This window comes from Bombina bombina, chromosome 1 (assembly GCF_027579735.1).
Source record: "Bombina bombina isolate aBomBom1 chromosome 1, aBomBom1.pri, whole genome shotgun sequence".
In the NCBI taxonomy this organism is placed as follows: domain Eukaryota; kingdom Metazoa; phylum Chordata; class Amphibia; order Anura; family Bombinatoridae; genus Bombina; species Bombina bombina.
The window spans coordinates 695,909,988-695,925,095 of record NC_069499.1 but is presented as its reverse complement, the minus strand read 5'-3'; positions in this window follow the sequence as shown (position 1 = coordinate 695,925,095).

Below are 15,108 nucleotides of genomic sequence, written 5' to 3'. Positions count from 1 at the left end.
CAATGCTTGAATCTGTAGCTGGACAGGCACAGGACGATGAAGGTGATGACCAATAAGTGGAGGATCTGGAGATGCTCCAAGGGCGCAGATAAGAATCTTCCGTTGATTTTTTTATTTTTATGGTTGCCATTTGGCCTTTTTGTTATTATTGTTGTGCCTGTTGCACTCTTTTACCTTGTCAAATGGCTCCAATGGGGCTATGCTTGCCCTTGGCAACTCTCTTCATGGACTGTGATGCACTCTTTTACCTTGTCAAATGGCTCCAATGGGGCTATGCTGGCCCTTGGCAACTCTCTTCATGGACTGTGATGCACTCTTTTACCTTGTCAAATGGCTCCAATGGGGCTATGCTGGCCCTTGGCAACTCTCTTCATGGACTGTGATGCACTCTTTTACCTTGTCATATGGCTCCAATGGGGCTATGCTGGCCCTTGTCAACTCTCTTCATGGACTGTGATGCACTCTTTTACCTTGTCAAATGGCTCCAATGGGGCTATGCTGGCCCTTGGCAACTCTCTTCATGGACTGTGATGCACTCTTTTACCTTGTCAAATGGCTCCAACGGGGCTATGCTGGCCCTTGGCAACTCTCTTCATGGACTGTGATTCACTCTTTTACCTTGTCATATGGCTCCAATGGGGCTATGCTGGCCCTTCGCAACTCTCTTCATGGACTGTGATGCACTCTTTTACCTTGTCAAATGGCTCCAATGGGGCTATGCTGGCCCTTGGCAACTCTCTTCATGGACTGTGATGCACTCTTTTACCTTGTCAAATGGCTCCAATGGGGCTATGCTGGCCCTTGGCAACTCTCTTCATGGACTGTGATGCACTCTTTTACCTTGTCAAATGGCTCCAATGGGGCTATGCTGGCCCTTGGCAACTCTCTTCATGGACTGTGATGCACTCTTTTACCTTGTCAAATTGCTCCAATGGGGCTATGCTGGCCCTTGGCAACTCTCTTCATGGACTGTGATGCACTCTTTTACCTTGTCAAATTCGCATTCCTAGATAGCAATATAGACACATACTAATTACTAAAATATAAATACGTTTCTTATTGATATGCCAAGCTATCAACTGAGTCCTTGTATTGGCTGCGGTTTTTCAGCGATCTTGGATGTGCCATGTTGCTTAAGACGTCACCTCCAAGGCTGTCCAATGATTCCTTATATTGACTGACGTTTTAACGCGATCAAGGATGCGCCTTTTATTGGATTGCATTTTTACGTGATCAAGGAAGCGCCTTTTATTGGATTGCGTTTTTACGTGATCAAGGATGCGCCTTTTATTGGATTGCGTTCTTACGTGATCAAGGATGCGCCATGTAAATTAAGACGTCACATGCAAAGGGGTAAAAAACGTCAGATTGTATTACGTAGTCCCGCAATATTTGTTTGGGCACGTTACACACGTTTGTGAATGAGAAGACAAGTTTAAAACCATGGCGAATATGGATTGTGTGCATCATGTAACATTGTTGACCCATAGCTGATAAAGATCACAACATTCTCTTTTGCTGGATGTCTGGTTGAATAAACAAATGAAAGCAAAATGTTTTCATGCATAAGATATTTTGAGGCAAGTGCAAATCTCTATAGTCCATCTTGTTTAACCCCTTAATGACCGCAGCACTTTTCCATTTTCTGTCCGTTTGGGACCAAGGCTATTTTTACATTTTTGCGGTGTTTGTGTTTAGCTGTAATTTTCCTCTTACTCATTTACTGTACCCACACATATTATATACCGTTTTTCTCGCCATTAAATGGACTTTCAAAAGATACCATTATTTTCATCATATCTTATAATTTACTATAAAAAACATTATAAAATATGAAGAAAAAATGGAAAAAAACACACTTTTTCTAACTTTGACCCCCAAAATCTGTTACACATCTACAACCACCAAAAAACACCCATGCTAAATAGTTTCTAAATTTTGTCCTGAGTTTAGAAATACCCAATGTTTACATCTTCTTTGCTTTTTTTGCAAGTTATAGGGCCATAAATACAAGTAGCACTTTGCTATTTCCAAACCACTTTTTTTCAAAATTAGCGCTAGTTACATTGAGACACTAATATCTTTCAGGAATCCCTGAATATCCATTGACATGTATATATTTTTTTTCAAAGACATCCCAAAGTATTGATCTAGGCCCCTTTTTTGGTATATTTCATGCCACTATTTCACCGCCAAATGCGATCAAATAAAAAAAATTGTTCACTTTTTCACAAATTTTTTCACAAACTTTAGGTTTCTCACTGAAATGATTTACAAACAACTTATGCAATTATAGAATAAATGGTTGTAAATGCTTCTCTGGGATCCCCTTTGTTCAGAAATAGCAGACATATATGGATTTGCTTTTTGGTAATTAGAAGGCTGCTAAATGCCACTGCGCACAATACGTGTATTATGCCCAGCATTGAAGGGGTTAATTAGGGAGCATGTAGGGAGCTTCTAGGGTTAATTTTAGCTTTAGTGTAGTGTAGTAGACAACCCCAAGTATTGATCTAGGCCCATTTTGGTATATTTCATGCCACCATTTCACCGCCAAATGCGATCAAAGTAAAAAAAAAACGTTAATTTTTTCACAATTTTAGGTTTCTCACTGAAATTATTTACAAACAGCTTGTGCAATTATGGCACAAATGGTTGTAAATGCTTCTCTGGGATGCCCTTTGTTCAGAAATAGCAGACATATATGACTTTGGTGTTGCTTTATGGTAATTAGAAAGTCGCTAAATGCTGCTGCGCATCACACGTGTATTATGGCTAGCAGTGAAGGGGTTAATTAGGTAGTTTGTAGGGAGCTTGCAGGGTTAATTTTAGCTTTAGTGTAGAGATCAGCCTCCCACCTGACACATCCCACCCCCTGATCCCTCCCAAACAGCTCCCTTCTCTCCCCCACCCCACAATTGTCCCCGCCATCTTAAGTAATGGCAGAAAGTCTGCCAGTACTAAAATAAAAGTTTTTTTGTTTTTTTTTTAGAAAAAAAAGAAGCATATTTACATATGCTGTGTTTAGGATCCCCCCTTAACCCCCAACCTCCCTGATCCCCCCCAAAACAGCTCTCTAAGCCTCCCTCTCAGCCTTATTGGGGGCCATCTTGGGTACCCAGTTTGAACAATCAAATGTTTATTTTTTTTTATTTTTTTTTAAATTTCTGTAGTGTAGCTAAATCCCCCAAACCCCCCCCCCCCAACGACCTAAATCACACCTAAGGGTTTTTTATAGATTTAAATTTTGTCCCACTTTTATTTTGTTTTGGGACACATTTTTTCCGTAGTGTAGCGGTTCCCACCCGCTCCCTCCCCGTTGCACGCGCCCGCCCCCGCCCCAGAGTGGCTCTCTCTGCATTGGATGGCCAAAAAAGGGCTGCTTTCCACACCGAGGACGTGCAGGGTACGTCCTCAGGCGTTAACTGCCTTTTTTCTGAGGACGTACCCTGCACGTCCTCGGTCGTTAAGGGATTAATATGTTTGTCAACAATATGTTCCTTTTTATGAAAAATTACTGTGTTGTGTTTAATTTTAAAGATATCGAATTCATAAATATGCGCTATTGTATTAGAATAAAGTAATCAATATGCATTTATCTTTATCATATGCTAAATATATGAGATGATGACTTCTTCTAAATGTTATTTCGTCGTATATTTTATTAAAGGTTCATTAGACACTCACATTAAAAACCAAAATATTTTATTTTGTCTCTAGTTATATAGTCCATTGCTTAACAAATACATGTCTACTTTTGCTTATGTTCAAATAGAATTTAAGTAATTTTCAGACTCCTCGCCAAGCCTCAAAGTTTCATGTGAGTACCATCTCCAGCTTTCTCCTGTTTGTGTAAAGGGTCTTTTCATATGTTAATGATGGGGTATTGTCTTGTTTTACGGTTGTAATGGGGTTTCTATCTATATTTTCAATAGAGATAACCCGATTTTCTTTGAAAGTGTTTAAAGCTTTTTAATATTGATTTTGATATCAGTATATGTTAATCTTGTTGTTTCTAGTAGTGTCTATTACATGCAGTTCTGTTAAAAAGATTGTATACTGTCCCTTTAATGTTGATTTTTGTATCATGTATGAGTTCCACATTGGTTAATCTCCAAATATATTATTGTTAGCATATTTATTTTTTGGTCACTCCTAAAAGGACTTTAAACCATATTCATTGTTAAAACAAATGTCTTTCTAAAAACAAACTAACACAATAATGTCTCTTTAAGAAAATAGACTTTATTTAACACGTCAATAGAAATCTTTTGGCAATATTTCTTGTTTGAACAAGTACATGTAGATATACCAACAATCACCAAATATTATATGTTAGCATATGTAATTTTTTTAAAGGGACAGTCTAGAAAACAAATAATGTTTTGCATTATTAAAAAAGCAAATTTTGTAATATCAATGATATAATTTGCTAGCTAAACCTATGAGGTTCCTGTGCTCATTTCTTAGAGCTTGAAGAGTGCATGTAATCAGAATGCAATTTGACCACTAGAGGGCATTTTGATAGCATTTGTATATAGAAAAACTTGAGCTCATACAGCATATTTACCATGTATTGATCATTGATTGTCTAAAATGTTGTTATGTCAGAACAACAAATAAGTGGTCATTTTTCATAGGCATAGATACAAGGGTAGAAAAACGGAAAAATATGGAGGAGCACAAACCGGGTGGGATGCAAATTAAAAGGTTTTATTGAAACCATGCGCCATAGCGCGGCATGAAAATAGACACAAATACAATTAACAACGGTTCACAAATGAATGTGGTGGAGGGGATAAACACCCCGGGTTAAACACGGATTACCATACAAATGGCTAGGACTGAAAAAATATCTGGTAAACACGTTTCAGCGTATAGCCTTACTCATTACCTAATCTAAAATAGTACATGTGCACTATTAAAACCCTCAGCCCAGCTTCTCATTGGTCAGCGGGTACACGCCCTTCTCCTTATCCTGACCAATAGATTGATGGTGTAGTACCAGCCCCTTTCTGACAAGTAGAGAAAAACGTTGCAATACAATACAAGCTAGCAGGTAAGTGCTGCTACATTAATATGCATACAAGAAACAATGTAATATAATCTAATGAAGGGAACACATTGAGGAATAGTGCTGGAAATAAATATATAATATAATAATAACAGACTCAGCAAAAAGGTTTTTAAGGAATAAGTAGATTAATAAATGGATGAATGTGAACAGAAACACGTTCACCTCTACTGACCTCATATTAACCCCTGCCAACAAAAACTGATTGGCAGGTAAAGGTGAATCATTCTCGACTATAAGTATATAAATAAATAAATAAACAAACAAATGAGTAGGTTACATGTTGGGTATACAGACAAAATGTAAGGGTAAGCACATAAGTCACACGTATTTCTCCATGTTTTTTGGTTTCAAACTTGATAATGCGTAATACAGTGTTTTCTTTGTAATCAATAATGTTCTGACTGTCCCTTTAAGCTGTGTTATTGGCATTCAAACAGTAATATGCCATCATGGATAATTGTAATGGTAATTTTGTTTGAGATTAGGGAAACAGTTTGGACATCACATCACAGAAACCAATCAATATCATGAACAAGGATAGGTATGTGATGATGTGGTGTCCACACACTTCTAACCCACACTCTGCAAACAATCTCCCTCCATGGACCCGGTCCCATAGAAGTAGATTATATACAGAGTGTGGTCCACAAGTGTATGAAAACCACATCATCACATACCTATCCATTACACATTAAATAAAAACGAAATAAACATGACAAAAAATACTTACTTCCTCTTCCTTCCCCTCTTCCCACGAGGCTGAGGCTCTGAGAGGGGCAACTGCCGCCTCCAACGAGTTCTCATTGGAGATGTTGTGGGAAGGAAGAGTACTGGGATGACCAAGGTGAGGAGGAGGAGATGGCCTGGCAGGAGGAGATGGACCGGCAGGAGAAGATGGCCCGGCAGGAGAAGATGGCTCGGCAGGAAAAGATGGCCCAGCAGGAGCAGATGGACCGGCAGGAGCAGATGGACCGGCAGGAGCAGATGGACTGGCAGGAGGCCCAGCAGATGGCGGCCCAGGAGCAGGAGGCCCAGCAGATGGCGGCCCAGGAGCAGGAGGCCCAGCAGATGGCGGCCCAGGAGCAGGAGGCCCAGCAGGAGGCAGACCAGCAGGAGGCAGACCAGCATGCGCCTCCCGGAAGAAATTAAACATCTCTTGTTGGAGTCGAAAACTTTTGTTTTGGCCTTCTTCTATTCGAGTAAGGAGGTGTATGATTTGGGTTTGGCTTTCAATGATTTGTGTTTGGCCTTCAATAATTCTATTTCTGCCTTCTATATTTTGGATCCGGGAGGTACGCATCTGGTCAATTTAGTCTAGTAGAACCCGCACCTCAGCTATTTCCTCTTGTTGTGCATGGCGGGGTGCCCATGAATTGCGGCCTGCTGGTGCACGGCGGCCTGTTGGTGCTTGAGGGGCCTCTTCCTCTGCTTCCGCGGCCTCTTCATCAAGGGGGGCCTCTTCGTCAAGGGGGGCCTCTTCCTCAAGGGGGGCCTCTTCCTCAAGGGGGGCCTCTTCCCTCCGAGGTGGAGATTCATCCCTACCACTCTCATACCGGGGAAAAGGAGGAGCCTGTAGTTGCTGTGCTGCCTCCTCCCCAGACTCTGTATATTTGAAAAATAAAGAAATGTATATATTAGCATATTTCCAAATAAAGCTTTAAATTATTTAGCTTACGATACAATTACAAATGCAGCCTCATTAATCCACTTTGAAATCTAACAATCAATACGATTTCCGCATGTTCAAAACCGTGTTTGTGATATCTCTGGTCAATCTGAATGTTTTAGCATTTGTTTTCAGTCTGTTTAAATGCACACCTAACCTATAGCCTAGATACTAATGTAACCGCAAAGTAATTGTGAATGCATTTACGTAATAATGTGTTAAACAGCGTAATAGCATTAATCTTATCCTTAAAGGGACATGAAACCCAATGTTTTTTCTTTCCTGATTTAGAAAGAGCATACAATTATAATCAACTTTCTAATTTACTTCTATTATCTAATTTGCTTCATTCTCTTGATATTCTTTGCTGAAAAGCATATCTAGATATGCTTAGTAGCTGCTGATTGGTAGCTGCACATAGCTGCCTCCTGTGATTAGTTCACCGTGTGCATGGCTATTTCTTCATTAAAGTATATCTAAAGAATGAAGCAAATTAAGTAATATAAGTACATTTGAATGTTGTTTAAAATTGTATTCTCTACCTTAATCATGAAAGGAAATGTTTGCGTATAGTGTCCCTTGAAATACATTCAGACGTTAATTTATTCTTAAATGAGCTTACCGTCAGATGAGAGTGGCAGGTTCCCGGTATCGATTCCTCCGATACCGACTATATCCACCTCGGAGATGCTGGGACGCAACATTTCCTTTCGGTATGTCTCAGAACATATACCCTGGCTACTGGTACCTTTTAAGGTGACATCCAGAAAATTAATGGTATCCTGCTGTATCTCATTCGTAAACTGAATTCCCATACCCTCATCATCCAAACTATTGATGAAATCTTGGAGATCGGACGTGTTGCCCCCCCAAATAAAGAGGAGGTCATCAATAAAACGTCCGTACCAAATAATATCCCTCCTGAAGGGATTTCCCCCTCCGTAGACGTGGGACAGCTCCCACCAACCCATGAAAAGGTTGGCGTAGGAGGGGGCAAACTTGGCCCCCATAGCTGTCCCACGCCTCTGGAGAAAGAAATCCCCCCCGAACTCAAAATAGTTGTGGCTGAGAAGAAATCGAGTGACCTGCAATACATAATCAACAAAATCTGATGTAGTGCCATACTGTCTCTCAAGGAAGAACCGGACCGCCTGTATCCCCTTCTCGTGTGGTATGGAGGTGTAAAGTGATTTAACATCAGCTGTCAACCACAAATAGTGTGGCCTCCACTCCACACGAGAGAGGAGATTCAGCACATATTTTGTGTCCGACAAGTAACTCCACAGAGACCCCACTAAGGGCTGTAGAATGTGGTCCAACCACTCTGACAAATGTTCCAAGAGGGAGCCAATTCCACTCACAATTGGCCTCCCCCGCACATTATCAATGGATTTGTGGACCTTGGGTAAATGATTGAACATTGCTATTGCTGGATTTGACACCAAAATATATTTCTGTGTATGTGTATCAATATACCCAAGTTCAACCCCATCATCTACTAGGGAGGCCAACTGTTTCTGGAAGCCCCTCGTCGGATCACCAGTTAGACTGATATAATCGTCAGTGTTTCTTAACTGTCTGTATGCCTCATTTCTGAAATCACTGGTGTTTAGGACCACTATAGTTCCTCCCTTATCAGCGGCCCTGATCACTATATTGTCATTCTTAGCTAGGTTTTCAAGTGCCTTTTTCTGCTTGAGAGTAATATTACACCCCTGACCTCTCCTAGATGAATACTGTAGTTTGGTCAGGTCTTGCTCTACCCTTTTCTGGAAAATTTCTAGGGTTCGCCCCCTGCTCTGAATGGGGTAAAATGATGACTTAGATTTGAAAGAAGGGGGAGTCACAGTACTCACGCCTGGGGAACCTCCCTCCTCTTCAAGTGACTCTAGGACCCTGATATCACATAATTCCTGGAAATCATATGTTCCTGTCAATCCCCCATCCCTTGGACCTAGATTAGGAATGGACACATGGCTCTCATTGCTTGCTCCCTCATTTTCATGAAAGAATTTCTTTAGGGTAAGGTTTCGTATTAACCTATTCACATCTAATAGTGTTTTGAATAAATCAAAGTCTGCCGTAGGTACAAATGAAAGACCCAGGCTAAGTACCTCCAGTTCATCATTATTCAGTACCACATCAGATAAGTTCAATACATTTTGTAGTTTCCCCTGCTCCGACCTCTTCTCTGAGGATATCTTCTCTGCTCTTTGTATTGATGTTGTTGTTGATGATCTCCTTGTCCTCTTCCCCCCCCCTCCGTCTGTTATTAGCGGGGGGATGGAAAAAACCTGTTCCAATCGTGCACTGTCCAGATTCCTGCTCCCTCCTGGGGCACTGTCTGCACATCGCTGTTCCTCTCTGTAATGTGAGTGCGGTAGGGAGGACTGAGTCTTTAATATAGGTACCAGTGGTGGTGTTGGACCTTCCTTTGGTCTCACTGTTTGTTCTTTTGGGGGTAATTCCTCCCCTCCTGAGCCTGATCCCTCGTCCCACGATTCCGCCTCGCTCTCATAAAAATTAACTCTTCTCCTCCTGTTACGCCTCTGCCTGTTTTTCTGTTGGCTGGGGAGAAAGGTGTTTTTATTCTGTTCTTTTCTCAAAGTGTTTCGTTCTTTTCTATTCCACACATATTCACGGCTCAGATCATAATCTGATTGATCTCTCAAATACTTGCTGTGTTTTATTTCCAGTAGCAATACCTTTGCCTCTGCTATAACCCGCTGTAGTGTATTATCAAACTTCAAATATTGGGGTTCCTTGCTCCTATTGTTAAGCTCCCTTTGCACCTCTTTAATCTTTGTTGCCAAGTCCTCCAGGGAGCGCTCTTTAAATTCCCAAATCAACTGCATAAGTTTCAGTGAACAGGTAGTGAGGTGACTGTTCCATAGTTCAATGAAAACTTTGTCCTCTGTTATGAACGTGGGATACTTATTGAGCCTAAGACCCCTAGGGATTATACCCAATTCATGGTACCTTTTCAGGGTTTTAATATCCCAATTCAATTTATCTTCCTTTAGCAACAAAAATTCCAGTTCTTCAAATAGTGCAATTAAACTATAATTGGACTTGTCTGTAGAGAAAATCTTGTGATATTCCAATGGAGCAGTATCCCTTTCTTGGGCAGTCCTTAATGAAAATAAGGATGTCGGGGCTTCATCCGTGTTAACCCCCACACTCATGCCCCTACCGTAAAAAGATATACAAACACACTCAAAATAAGTAATGGCAAAAAATCAAGTACACTTTCTGGAGCCAGGCCCCGGCTCCACGTTAGATGTAAGAACAAAAGTCAGAGAGTGGGATAGGTGAAGGTGTAATGACAGGAACTCCCCACATGTACATCTGTGTTGTATATATATATAGCCCACGATTGCTGCTGCTCCAACTGAAAAATGAAGAAATATATATATATAATGTGACACTAGAGGGTCCTCTGACAGGAGTCTGCCCACAAACGTGTCCCACACAACGCTAGTGGTGATGCAAGGTGTATAAGGTTAACTGTGCTCTATAGCCAGAGTTCACATAGAGAGTATTCAAACGGCATAGAGTGCACAATATCCACAGTGTTAAAAGCTGTCGTTATCCGGATCATATTAGACAAGCATGCAAATAGGCAAGCATAAATCAGTCACTATACCTTTGTGTTTGATGCCTGTGCGTTCCTGCTTGATATCGCAGCTGAGTCCTGTGTCTGCCTTCCACAGCGGTCAATCTTAGAACCTCCTCCTGTTACAAGCGCCAAAACTGTGTTCGTGTACTTACGGTCTACACCCTGGGAATAGTGCTCACTTCCTGGCCAAAAATCAATGATAGAAAAATGGAAAAATATGGAGGAGCACAAACCGGGTGGGATGCAAATTAAAGGTTTTATTGAAACCATGCGCCATAGCGCGGCATGAAAATAGACACAAATACAATTAACAATGGTTCACAAATGAATGTGGTGGAGGGGATAAACACCCCGGGTTAAACACGGATTACCATACAAATGGCTGGGACTGAAAAAATATCTGGTAAACGCGTTTCAGCGTATAGCCTTACTCATTACCTAATCTAAAATAGTACATGTGCACTATTAAAACCCTCAGCCCAGCTTCTCATTGGTCAGCGGGTACACGCCCTTCTCCTTATCCTGACCAATAGATTGATGGTGTAGTACCAGCCCCTTTCTGACAAGTAAAGAAAAACGTTGCAATACAATACAAGCTAGCAGGTAAGTGCTGCTACATTAATATGCATACAAGAAACAATGTAATATAATCTAATGAAGGGAACACATTGAGGAATAGTGCTGGAAATAAATATATAATATAATAATAACAGACTCAGCAAAAAGGTTTTTAAGGAATAAGTAGATTAATAAATGGATGAATGTGAACAGAAACACGTTCACCTCTACTGACCTCATATTAACCCCTGCCAACAAAAACTGATTGGCAGGTAAAGGTGAATCATTCTCGACTATAAGTATATAAATAAATAAATAAACAAACAAATGAGTAGGTTACATGTTGGGTATACAGACAAAATGTAAGGGTAAGCACATAAGTCACACGTATTTCTCCATGTTTTTTGGTTTCAAACTTGATAATGCGTAATACAGTGTTTTCTTTGTAATCAATAATGTTCTGACTGTCCCTTTAAGCTGTGTTATTGGCATTCAAACAGTAATATGCCATCATGGATAATTGTAATGGTAATTTTGTTTGAGATTAGGGAAACAGTTTGGACATCACATCACAGAAACCAATCAATATCATGAACAAGGATAGGTATGTGATGATGTGGTGTCCACACACTTCTAACCCACACTCTGCAAACAATCTCCCTCCATGGACCCGGTCCCATAGAAGTAGATTATATACAGAGTGTGGTCCACAAGTGTATGAAAACCACATCATCACATACCTATCCATTACACATTAAATAAAAACGAAATAAACATGACAAAAAATACTTACTTCCTCTTCCTTCCCCTCTTCCCATGAGGCTGAGGCTCTGAGAGGGGCAACTGCCACCTCCGACGAGTTCTCATTGGAGATGTTGTGGGAAGGAAGAGTACTGGGATGACCAAGGTGAGGAGGAGGAGATGGCCTGGCAGGAGGAGATGGACCGGCAGGAGAAGATGGCCCGGCAGGAGAAGATGGCCCGGCAGGAGAAGATGGCTCGGCAGGAGAAGATGGCCCAGCAGGAGCAGATGGACCGGCAGGAGCAGATGGACCGGCAGGAGCAGATGGACTGGCAGGAGGCCCAGCAGATGGCGGCCCAGGATCAGGAGGCCCAGCAGATGGCGGCCCAGGAGCAGGAGGCCCAGCAGATGGCGGCCCAGGAGCAGGAGGCCCAGCAGGAGGCAGACCAACAGGAGGCAGACCAGCATGCGCCTCCCGGAAGAAATTAAACATCTCTTGTTGGAGTCGAAAACTTTTGTTTTGGCCTTCTTCTATTCGAGTAAGGAGGTGTATGATTTGGGTTTGGCCTTCAATGATTTGTGTTTGGCCTTCAATAATTCTATTTCTGCCTTCTATATTTTGGATCCGGGAGGTACGCATCTGGTCAATTTAGTCTAGTAGAACCCGCACCTCAGCTATTTCCTCTTGTTGTGCATGGCGGGGTGCCCATGAATTGCGACCTGCTGGTGCACGGCGGCCTGTTGGTGCTTGAGGGGCCTCTTCCTCTGCTTCCGCGGCCTCTTCATCAAGGGGGGCCTCTTCCTCAAGGGGGGCCTCTTCCTCAAGGGGGGCCTCTTCCTCAAGGGGGGCCTCTTCCCTCCGAGGTGGAGATTCATCCCCACCACTCTCATACCGGGGAAAAGGAGGAGCCTGTAGTTGCTGTGCTGCCTCCTCCCCAGACTCTGTATATTTGAAAAATAAAGAAATGTATATATTAGCATATTTCCAAATAAAGCTTTAAATTATTTAGCTTACGATACAATTACAAATGCAGCCTCATTAATCCACTTTGAAATCTAACAATCAATACGATTTCCGCATGTTCAAAACCGTGTTTGTGATATCTCTGGTCAATCTGAATGTTTTAGCGTTTTTTTTCAGTCTGTTTAAATGCACACCTAACCTATAGCCTAGATACTAATGTAACCGCAAATTAATTGTGAATGCGTTTACGTAATAATGTGTTAAACAGCGTAATAGCATTAATCTTATCCTTAAAGGGACATGAAACCCAATGTTTTTTCTTTCCTGATTTAGAAAGAGCATACAATTATAATCAACTTTCTAATTTACTTCTATTATCTAATTTGCTTCATTCTCTTGATATTCTTTGCTGAAAAGCATATCTAGATATGCTTAGTAGCTGCTGATTGGTAGCTGCACATAGCTGCCTCCTGTGATTAGTTCACCGTGTGCATGGCTATTTCTTCATTAAAGTATATCTAAAGAATGAAGCAAATTAAGTAATATAAGTACATTTGAATGTTGTTTAAAATTGTATTCTCTACCTTAATCATGAAAGGAAATGTTTGCGTATAGTGTCCCTTGAAATACATTCGGACATTAATTTATTCTTAAATGAGCTTACCGTCAGATGAGAGTGGCAGGTTCCCGGTATCGATTCCTCCGATACCGACTATATCCACCTCGGAGATGCTGGGACGCAACATTTCCTCCCATCGGCAGTACTCAACTATCAGTGCAGGGCCGCCACCAGTTCCTGCGGCATGTTGGGACTCCCGGGTTATTTTTTTTTTAAGATCCATTTTGCAGTCCCGATAGCGAGGTTTAATAGAGTCCATATCTCTATTCCTTCCACCCACTGCATTGACTGAATCCCTTATCTCCTGCCAGAGTTTCCTCTTCTCACTCGGGGTGGTCTTCTGATGCTGCAGCCTCCTATACCTGGCCATATAGGCTTCTACGAGGGCCTCCTTCTCCTCCATAGAATACTTTGCCTCCCTAGTCACCTTGGCCTTCCCCTGTGACGATGTCCTCTGTTTCCCGGACTGTGAAGCCCTACTCTGTCCGCCACTGGGCCCAGCCACTTGTTCATCTTGAACCAAGTGGCTGGGTCCACCCACCACTTCCACCCCCACTTCCTGCCCCCCTTCCTGTCCTGTTCCTCTCCCCCTCCCTCTCCGCCCCCCTCTACCTCTCCCCTGCCTGCCCTCCATCTCTTCCCTAAACTAAACCCCAAATAAGCACACAAAAAGTGAGTGTGATCAAATGAATGGGGGTAAAAATAAAGAACTAAAAAGACAAAAAAACTGCTGAAAGTGTGAAAGGGATATAAATAAAAGAGGGTAAGGAGTATTTAAATAAACAAAATGAAGAAGACTAAAAGGAGGATATGTAAACTAAATGTAACTAGGGGATGGGATGGGGATGGGGTATGGGATAAGAGTAAATGGGATGAAATGGAATGGGACTACAGGGAATGGGGTATGGAGTGTAGTATGAGAGGGTATGGGGTATGGAGTGTATGTAGTGTTATTGATAAGTGTATGTATGTATTGAATGTGTTTGCGTGTAAATGTGTTAAGTGTACAGAAAAAGCACTCGCACACTCAGCCAAACCAACTGTCGCTCACTAACTCACACTACCACTAACTCACACTACCACTAACTGACTCTCTCACAATACCACTAACTCTCTAACTCACACTACCTCTCTAACTCACACTACCACTAACTCTCAATAACTCACACTACCACTAACTCTCAATAACTCACACTACCACTAACTCACACTCCCACTAACTGACTCTCTCACACTACCACTAACTCTCTAACTCACACTGCCTCTCTAACTCACACTACCACTAACTCTCAATAACTCACACTACCACTAACTCTCAATAACTCACACTACCAATAACTCTCAATAACTCATACTACTACTAACTGACTCTCTCACACTACCACTAACTCTCACTAACTCAATCACGATAACACTAACTGACTCTCTCACACTAACACTAACTCACTCACAATAATGCACTAAATCTCAAATCTCAAAGCTCCAATCTCCAAAAAACCAACAGCAACACAGTCAAAGAAGCCATGCTTGTGTGGTGCTTATATACCCTGTGTAAATGTTTAATGATGTACCGGTTTGCGTTGTAAATTGTGTTCAGGTGTACTTTATTAGTAATTAGTATTTGTGCAATGTGTATTAGGTGTGTGAATTTGCGCATGCTCATTTCGAGTTAGTATTTGTGGAATGTGTAGAATGCGATGATGTCATAGTGCTCGTTTTGTCTAACATTGTCCCATCGTATTATGTGTAAATGTTAATTTGCGATGTTGTCGTATTAGTGAAGTGTTGTATATGTATGTTTGTCATAATATATAGTAATATTGAATGCGAGTATTTTGCTAGTGTATGATTGTGCATTTATTTT